Here is a 10,513-nt window from a genome sequence, read left to right as displayed (position 1 = left end):
ATAATCACGTGTGTAAACTCTCGTGGTAGATAGTACGGTCTCATGCTAACCGCTAGCAGCTCAATGTCCTTACAGCATAGCGTCTCTTTGATAGAGAAATGCCCAGAGTTACACCATCTATCGTTCACAAACACAGCCAGACCCCCTCCTCCCTTCTTACCACTCTCCGCTGTTCTGTCATAAGAGGCTCAGCAGCTAAAGCAGCACACCTGGGTCTCCCAGCCTATTAAAAGCAGCCCTTTGCTTCACCTGCTTCACTAAACATTATTATTTTAAGCAGAGTGGTGTGATTTATGTAGGCATTGCTGTGTGACAGGATGACTTTTCTTGCACACCCACCAAATGAGGGCGCACATGCTTCCACGCCCACTGGTGACTGCACACATCCTTTCAAGGAAGCATTTCATTCATCCCTAACAAATGGAACAAAACACTGTGCAGCGTGTTCAGGTTTGAACGTGGCCCTGGCCTCTCTCTGCATCCACCTGGCACATGCAACACACATCCACTCCCTGCTGAACTGCTTGTATTTGATGTGTTGAAGTTTTGGTAAAGTTTGAATAAATTCCACTTTATTTATAGGAACATTTCATCTGTGGACTCCTGCTTCCCCTCTCCTTGAGCCAGTTTGTGACGGGAACATGACATAAGAAAAGTAATTTATCCCTTTTTGATTCTGTGTATCTGGCGCTCATCCAGTGAGTTCACACTTGGCAGAAACAGACTGAATTTGTCTGGAGAACTTTGGCTTCAGCCAAGTTAGATAAACACACTGTGTCTCTGTCAAAACAGCAGTGTAGTTGTGGCACCCCTGTGAGGGAATGACCACATGAATATTATTTTGTGTAAAACACTCATGTAACGGGACATTTTTCATTGCTATATGTATTTATTTTCAGTTTCTTTAAGAGGATAGAAAATCCATGTAACAGGGATTCATTTTATGTTAGAAAGCAGTGAGGGCGGAACTTTGGTGCTTGCTCCGGGGTTTCGGGGAGCAGTAAGTGGAGCCCACCTTCCGCTGCTTCCTCAGACACGTTCTGGAGGAAAGCAGAGACGCATCGTGTCTTCCTTACTCTGCTCTTCACCTGCTTTTACAGGTCGGTACACGGTGCTCGCACCGAAAATGTTGTTTATTGTCACCATGGTTACCCACGTTAATGTGAATGGGAGAGTTAAGGCGGTCCGCCAAAGTTATTTATATGTAAACACGGGAGAAAACCAGAGGAGTGTCCCGCGCGACCGCACCGCGAGCCCGCTCGTTAGGTGGAGCGCTCGTGAAGCAGAGTCAGTGCGCTCCTATGCTCTGTGCAAACGTGTTGTAATGCTCCAATCAAATCAGTTCTGTGAGATGTGAATGTTAATAGTTCTGTTAAAGTGACTGAGTAGATTAGCTAGTGTAACACAAGCACTCTGAGCAACTCTGTGTAGCTAACAGAGGCATTCATGGGTTGATTCAACAAGCTGTGTTTCATGATGCACTAAATAGTGATTTTGCCAGTAAATTACTGGAGGGAACAAATGTAATGTATTTACCAATGCTGTTATTGAATAGAACTGTTTAGCCAGTAAGACACTGCAGAAGACAATGTGATGTGTTTATTGATATGATAAAAGGATGTAGCTGTTATGGAAAGAAGTGTGAACTTGAGAAACTGAACCAGTTAAAAAGAGTATATTTCACTGATGTTGTGAAATAAGTAAATGTAATTGATGTGAACGAGGAACCAGCTGAACAGTATATTGAAAGCTCATGTTTAGTGTTTTATAGCATTTATTTGTGTGAAATAAATCAGACTCAGACACGTTCTGGAGGAAAGCAGAGACGCATCGTGTCTTCCTTACTCTGCTCTTCACCTGCTTTTACAGGTAACATATTTGTCATCGAGGTCTTCATCCTTGGGACCCGTAACATAGTAACTTCTTCATTGTTATACTTCTATAGTTTTCCCATTTTGTGAGCTGTGGATGTGGAAAGTGTCTCAGTGACACATCCACATGAAAACGGCGTTACCTTCGTTCATTTGCACGTCAAATGAACGAGCTGTTTGGACTTTAACGTCACAGCTGATGCTTCGATACTCGAACTCAAGAGTTCAGCTTCCACTCAGAGGTACAAGTACACACAGCAAAGATAAACGTGTACACAAGGTGGAACCCACAAGTGCACAGCTCCAACCAGAGATGGGCAGTAATCCGATTACTTTTTTCAAGAAACGAGTAAAGTGAGGGATTACTATTGCAAAAAAGGTAATTAGATTACTGTTACTTTCCCGTAAGCACGCTGCGTTACTGCGTTACTAAAACCGCAGCTGTGTGCAGATGAACAATGGATAATCTATCGAGTGTGGAGAGAGTGTGAGCGTGCAGCGTTTAAAGCGTGGAAGCACTGACCTTACTTTGAGTTTGACTCTGTAAAAAGTGACAAAAACATTAGCATCCGCTGTTCACTGCGTGGGAAGACAACATGCTCACTCACTATGTGTTAATGGGCATGCTTATTTATAACTTTGATAAAATGTCATAAAAATAATTCCATGCCAGCTCACCATTGGTGATCAGGTAGTTTCTGTTCCAGTTCCAGTCCCATAAATCATGAAGCTTGCTGCCAGAAAAGCTTCAAATCTCCTTTGAAAGCTGTTTGTGGTCTTGATTGTGGGAGCTTCAGTTGCCTGACTCCAGCTGCCACACAGTGCTCACTGATATCATTTGCAAAAACCCCAGTGTGACGATATTTATCAGTGAAGCAGAAATCAGGAAGTGACGACTTTTCTTTGAACATTTGCTAAGGCTAAGCTGTGCTTTCTACCACAGTTGGGAATTTCCTGGTTTACAACAAATTATTGTGTCAACACCGCATAAGATTTCAAACTACAGGAAAATCACTGGAGTTATAAGAGGCAGACAACGACACACACACCACATGCATGCTGTTGCTATTTATTGTGGATTAACCTGTCAAGGGCAAGAACAAAAGAATTCTGCCTCAAATACAGGAAATCATAGCTTTCCTGTATTTCCTCCATTGTTGGCATGCTGGTTAGTGCTGTTGCTCCACAGTAAGAAGGTCCTGGGCTAAATTATCCATGAATGTAAACGGCTGTGTGTTTCTATCTGATAGACTGGTGAGCTGTCCAGGGTGTACCCTGCCTGGTAACCTATCACTTCAGGGTTATTTCCCAGCCCTGCTGCAACCAGGATAGAGATAGGAGGATGGTAGTTGTTGTAGACCCATTCAATTTCAATTGAAGGATTAAAATGTTCCAGGAGCTCAACTTACTCCATCTGAACATGTTTCAATCGTGTTTTATGAACACAACATGCAGGTTTACTGAATATGAAAAGGTTGTGTTGATTTAACTCAGTTGTTTAAGTTTCTGCCAAAGCAAAACCTTTGTGTGCAACCAGTGTCCACTATTGAATCAAGTAAATCCAACATGTTTTTGTCAGTGCAAAAGGAGTTACGGTGCCTGTATTCCTGCACAATATTGTCCCGGGAGGGAGGAAAACTTTCTGGTGAAGTTTTGGTTGATTTTTGGGTTTTGCTTGACACTAGGTTGATTTTATCAGTGAGGTTTGGATTGTTTTCTTTCTCTAAGAGAGAGAAAGAAGGTTTTATGCTTGGACATGTTTGCAATGGGCCCCAGTATTTGTTACTTTATTAGTATTTTATTGGTTGCGTTTGTTTGTGCTTTTGTTACAGTGCACTGAGATAAGAGCATCTGAGAGGTGTGATCCACCGGTGGTGATATTTTTTGTATTTTGTGAGTTCCCGATTTAACAAATCAGCTCTTTAATCCAGACCTGAGAGGTTGAACTTTAAAGCGCTATAAAATATTCTTACTGGAAACAGTGGCAAAGTGTTTTTCTCCATGATTATAATGGGCTTGGGAGAAATTCACTTATATGTGACATTGATCACATGAGAAGTCCTGAGCCTAAAAGGATTGCAGCGAGTCAATCCAGTCCAAAAACAAGGAGCTGTTTTCCTTTAAAATGATGACGTCATCTTGCTGGTGATGGAGGCTCGAATAGGCTGCGCGTGAGACTCCATTATCAGCAATATCTGGTATGAATGTGTGTGGATGTATGCATGTGACTGGACTGTGATGGACTGACGACTAAAAGTTTAACTGACTTGATACTGAGACAAAAACGGTGCCGACTTTAGGATTAGTGAATGTCCACAACAATTCACCCAGCCTGTAAAAGAAGGGTGGAGGTTTTGTCTTGCTTTGTTTGTGCAGGAGCAGAAGGATGACAGAGACTAAAGGGGGAGGCTGTAGCTTCACATGAGTGTGAGCTGCAGACTGAACCCTTTGGTTGCTAATGTTGAGTCACTGATGTTTGCATTAAGAAAATTGTGTTTTATTAGCTGTGTTTTAATTAAGGTATCACATTATATTGTTGGGAATGTTAAATGCTAAAGTGAAGAAAAGCTTTGATTTCACTCATGACTGAACATGTTATTATTAACCATAGCAGGCCACTGTAAAGAGTCAATTAACTGTTATAGAGGAAAAAAAGGCCAAAAACTCTGTTAATACCTATGAATAACAGGCAATGATAGACTTGTCACATTCAAAATAGAGATATGTAATAACAAACACGGGTCCGTGTCATTTAGGTTCTCCATTGAAATAGTCAATCATTTAGAAAAGTAGAATATATATATATATACAGTGGGGCAAAAAAGTATTTAGTCAGCCACCGATTGTGCAAGTTCCCCCACTTAAAATGATGACAGAAGTCAGTAATTTGTACCAGAGGTACACGTCAACTGTGAGAGACAGAATGTGAAAAAAAAAATCCACGAATTCACATGGTAGGATTTGTAAAGAATTTATTTGTAAATCAGGGTGGAAAATAAGTATTTGGTCAATAACAAAAATACAACTCAATACTTTGTAACATAACCTTTGTTGGCAATAACAGAGGTCAAACGTTTACTATAGGTCTTTACCAGGTTTGCACACACAGTAGCTGGTATTTTGGCCCATTCCTCCATGCAGATCTTCTCGAGAGCAGTGATGTTTTGGGGCTGTCGCCGAGCAACACGGACTTTCAACTCCCGCCACAGATTTTCTATGGGGTTGAGGTCTGGAGACTGGCTAGGCCACTCCAGGACTTTCAAATGCTTCTTACGGAGCCACTCCTTTGTTGCCCGGGCGGTGTGTTTGGGATCATTGTCATGTTGGAAGACCCAGCCTCGTTTCATCTTCAAAGTTCTCACTGATGGAAGGAGGTTTTGGCTCAAAATATCACGATACATGGCCCCATTCATTCTGTCCTTAACACGGATCAGTCGTCCTGTCCCCTTGGCAGAAAACCCCCATGCTTCACAGTAGGTATGGTGTTCTTGGGATGCAACTCAGTATTCTTCGTCCTCCAAACACGACGAGTTGAGTTTATACCAAAAGTTCTACTTTGGTTTCATCTGACCACATGACATTCTCCCAATCCTCTGCTGTATCATCCATGTGCTCTCTGGCAAACTTCAGACGGGCCTGGACATGCACTGGCTTCAGCAGCAGAACACGTCTGGCACTGCGGGATTTGATTCCCTGCCGTTGTAGTGTGTTACTGATGGTGACCTTTGTTACTTTGGTCCCAGCTGTCTGCAGGTCATTCACCAGGTCCCCCCGTGTGGTTCTGGGATCTTTGCTCACCGTTCTCATGATCATTTTGACCCCACGGGATGAGATCTTGCGTGGAGCCCCAGATCGTGGGAGATTATCAGTGGTCTTGTATGTCTTCCATTTTCTGATGATTGCTCCCACAGTTGATTTTTTCACACCAAGCTGCTTGCCTATTGTAGATTCACTCTTCCCAGTCTGGTGCAGGTCTACAATACTTTTCCTGGTGTCCTTCGAAAGCTCTTTGGTCTTGGCCATGGCGGAGTTTGGAGTCTGACTGTTTGAGGCTGTGGACAGGTGTCTTTTATACAGATGATGAGTTCAAACAGGTGCCATTCATACAGGTAACGAATGGGGGACAGAAAAGCGTCTTACAGAAGACGTTACAGGTCTGTGAGAGCCAGAGATTTTCCATGTTTGAGGTGACCAAATACTTATTTTCCACCCTGATTTACGAATAAATTCTTTACAAATCCTACCATGTGAATTCATGGATTTTTTTTTTCACATTCTGTCTCTCACAGTTGAAGTGTACCTCTGGTGCAAATTACTGACCTCTGTCATCATTTTAAGTGGGGGAACTTGCACAATCGGTGGCTGACTAAATTCTTTTTTGCCCCACTGTATATGTCTCAACGCTGTTTCTCAATAATATTAAAAACCTAAAAACTATTGTTGTGGAAGATAGAAGTCACTGTGACAGCCCTCTGACTGTGGAGGACGTTTGTAATCCTATTTCTGCACTTAAGGCCAACAAATCTCCCGGCACAGATGGTTTAACTGCAGAGTTTTATGAATCATTTTCTAATCTCCTGGCTCCGTTCTTACTGCAGCTTTTCATAGGAAGTGTAGAGAATAACATCCTCCCTCCTACTCTTACTCAGGGTCTCATAACACTTATTCCAAAGCCAAACAAAGACTTAACTTCTTATTGATAATTGGAGACCCATCTGTCTGCTCAATGATGACTATGAGATTATGGCTTTAGTACTTGCTAACAGAATGAAAGAGTTCTTGGACACAATTATCGATGAGACACAATCAGGCTTTATGAGAAACAGACACCTTTCTAAGAACATGAGACTGGTTTTAGATCTACTTGATTACTCTGATTTGGTATCTGACTATAGCTTCATTCTCTTCCTGGATTTTTAAAAGGCTTTTGATACAATTGAACATCAATTTATTTTCCAGTCTTTGGAAAAATTTGGCATTTTTCTGTAAAGCTATCAAAACCTTGTACACGAATGGTAATAGCTCAATTAAAATGATTAAGACTCCACCCAGAGATTTGACCTGTTATACAAGGAATCAGCACAGCTGATAAGGAGCTCATCATCAGCCAGCTAGCTGATGACACCACACTCTTCTTGAAGAATGCAAATCAAATCCGTCCAGCCCTTAGTGTTATTAGTGATTTCTCTGAGGCATCTGCTTTATGTCGAAATCTAAAAAAATGTGAATTACTAGCAATTAAAGGCTGCACTGCAAATGCTCTCTGTAACATTTCTGTTAAACAAGAAGTCACATATCCAGGACTGTTGATATCCAAAGACCAAAAGTCAAGATGCTCGTCAAACTTGTCAAACAGTGTTGGGGAATTCTCAATGGTGCTTGGTGCCATACCCTCAGGGACTTTAATGTTATATAAAAACACTGACAGCTCAATATCTGCCTCAGTCACTCTCCCTGATCCAGCTGAGTCAGCAGTGGGAAAAATCTGCTTTTCACAGGAACTTGGTAACAGCAATAAGAGAATACGTAGTTTATTCCAAGAAGATATCATGTCTCTCCCATATATAGAATATCTTACTGGAACCGACATGTTCCAGATATCACCTGGAAGACAGTCTGGATGATCCCATAAATATCTAATTGTGAACAAGGTGAAGGAAATCTCATATAAAATTCTTCATAAATGTGACCCAGCCAGTCACTATATGGTAACATTTAAAAGAGACATAAATACTAATTGAACTTTCTGTGGGGATCATCCAGAAACTGTGGCACATGTCTTTTGGTTCCTCTACACAGAGATTCTGGAAGAATTTAGCAGTTTTGTTATTGTCCATATTTTAAGGGAGTTTTCTTTACGATGGGAAAATGTTTTATTCTTTTTCTTTAAGTTCCGCAGGAAGAATGATAAATGTTTTTTTATAAAATATTTGTTAATACTTTTAGCTATTTTATATCCATAAATGTAAGTTTATTAATAAAACACCATATTTCTGCCGTTCTATAAGGATATGAATTGTACATACAATCAATTTCAGACTCAACCAACAAAAAGCCTCTCAGAACAATATTTATATTGTAACAGTTGCTATTGTAATGCAGTGTATCACCACATGGCGGCGCCTCCTGTCTCACGACTGGTGTCACCCCCTTTTTGTTCTTCTTCGCACTCCTCCTGTAATGGATGCTCCCGTGTGTACGCGGACTAGTGTGCTCTTTAGTAATGTGTGGTAGAGGTAGCACTTTTATTTTTGATATTGTAAATAAATGAGTACTTTTTGGAAAGTCAGAAGCTATTGCTCATTCGCTATCCACCTGCACACCTCCACGCCTGGCTTCATCTCCACTGCACGTTACAACTGGCGCCCGAACTTTTTCCCCTTGGACTTCAGACAATTTTTGCATCCCGCCGAGGATTCTTCTCTCCTAGCACGTGAACTGTCTCGGAAATCCCCCCAGTTTTGCGGACGCTCGGACGTTTTCTCCAGCCATGGCCGCAGCCTCAGCTCAGGTGGGACCCGACTAATTTCTGGATACCGTGATGTGCCGCTGCTCCGCTTGGGAGAAAGAAAAAGAGAGAAGCTGACTCCGCGACGCGAATGGACTCCGTGGATTTGTTATTTGTTGTTGGTTTCGTCTTCTAAGGATTAATTCTTCTGTGGAGAGCCTGGACATGAACATTTCTGCTGGCTTTTCATTCTCCTTTCCCTCTGCTGAGACTGACTGTAGCACATGTAAGTGATAGCTTGGCCGACTACAACCGTTGGTGCTGGTCTTTGGCTCAGTATAACAAAACGACTTAAAACTAATCTTGCATTGAGCTCTAGTGTTGCAGACATGCTATTGTAATAACATGGTTCTGATCACTCCAGTCTAATTTCAGTTGTTGGGCGAAATTTTATATGTGGTTTTTCTAAATTTAATCTTGAACGCATTTTTGCAGTTTTGTCTTTCTAGTCTGACCTAACTGACTCTTTTACTGCTAAATCAATAACTGCGCTGTGCCCTGGAGCGGCTTAATTTTTTTGAAATCGCAATGGCACACTGCCCAGACGACTCTGACTCAGACATGGAACTTACCTCGTTACCTATGTGCTAGATAGTTGAAAATGTGACTCCTAGCCTTAGCCAACAAGTGGTGGAGTTAAGAACTGAGGTGAATAAGCTTAGTGATTGTTTACGTGACTCACTGAACATACAGCAGAGTTTACTAAGGCAGTGGGACCAACTCACAATGGGGAACTCTCCCCCTCCTGCAGTCCCACAGTCTCCTGTTTTCCCAATGGCCACATCGACACCTCATATTCATGTGATGGACAAAACTGAACCCACCAACAGTACCAATCCGTTCCTGCCCAGCAACCCATTTCAACCTACAAATCCTTTCCTCCCATCTCACTCACTTAAACTCAGCAGCACTTCCAGAGTGATTGCGGCAGCTTTACATCACGCAAAGCTGGAGCCTCCTGTGTATGCTGGGGACGGAAAAGTGCAACCTGAGGACTGGTTAAATGCAGTTGGCACATACAAAGCCTCATTGAACCTAACTGATGGGCAATTGCTAAATGAACTGCCACACTTTCTTGCAAAAGAGCCCGGGAAATGGTTCAAGGCACTGAGCTCCCACATCACATCATGGGCTAAATTCTGTCAACTGTTTAAGACAGTTTTTCTGCCCTCCGACAACCAAGAACGCATCCTGAGAGGAATTTTGGATCGTGTTCAGGCTCAGGACGAGCCGCTCCCAACCTTTGTCGCCCACATGTTGAGTGAGTTTGACAAACTGAAGAGGCCCCCACCTGAAAAAGACAGAATTGACCTAATTAGTAAACATGCTCTCGAAAAATACAGAGTTGCCCTGTATGGCGCTAATGTCACTTCTGTAATGGACCTGCTGCTACGCGCTCATGAGCTTCACTCAGTGCTTGGACCACAAAGACCACAGCCTGCTTTATGTAGCAAAGACAACTATAAGCCTGAACCTTACTGCTTCAAATGCTCTCAGCCAGGGTTCACTACACGCACCTGCCCAAACTGTAACACCCACAACGAGCCTCGAACACCACTAGGCATGGCCCAGTCCAGCCATTGCCAGCACCTGGCCCCTCTGACCCTGGCCATGAAAAGGTGGAATTAAGCAGCACCACATCCCAGCCACAATACAGGCAGTCGGGAAACTACAGGGGGGGAGGACATTTCACAGAGGCCAACCTTCCCCCAGTTACTAACGGAGCCTCACACGCCCGATTCACTACAGGGTGGACACAGTCTTGGACACTTGGAAGACAATTTTTCACAAGTCCACTGGAATACCCCACTAAGAACGAAAGTGAACTTCAATGCTTCATCTGTGGATGCTACCCTCGACACGGGTGCTTCCCTCTCGGCTGTACGAGCAGATCTCATTCAAGTAAATGACTCTTACTCTAGAAACACAAGTGAGTGGAATGGTCCTGCAGTTAACCTCACCAATAATGCTCCCTATATCCCTGTTGGTGTTATTTGGCTCAATATTGGATTCATGAACAAGAACTTTTACCAGCGTTTTGCCATAATACCAGATTTGTCCTCTCCTTTCATTCTGGGAATGGATTTTATGGCAAGAGCTTCTGTTTCTATTCACATTCCCACTAGAACAGTCT

General features: G+C 42.6%; 1 pseudogene; it reads left to right on the top strand.

Annotated features, from left to right (window-relative positions):
- Window positions 1-8,554: 8,554 nt before the first annotated feature.
- Window positions 8,555-10,259, top strand: LOC146679710 (uncharacterized; annotated as a pseudogene).
- The last annotated feature ends 254 nt before the right edge of the window (window positions 10,260-10,513 follow it).

Source organism: Copadichromis virginalis, unplaced genomic scaffold, assembly GCF_057382275.1.
Source record: "Copadichromis virginalis isolate Kocher_CV1m ecotype Utaka unplaced genomic scaffold, C_Virginalis_male_GT1.1 unmapped_scaffold_1, whole genome shotgun sequence".
In the NCBI taxonomy this organism is placed as follows: Eukaryota; Metazoa; Chordata; class Actinopteri; order Cichliformes; family Cichlidae; genus Copadichromis; species Copadichromis virginalis.
Note: the sequence above shows the minus strand (reverse complement) of the source record. Positions and strands in the feature narration are given on the sequence as shown.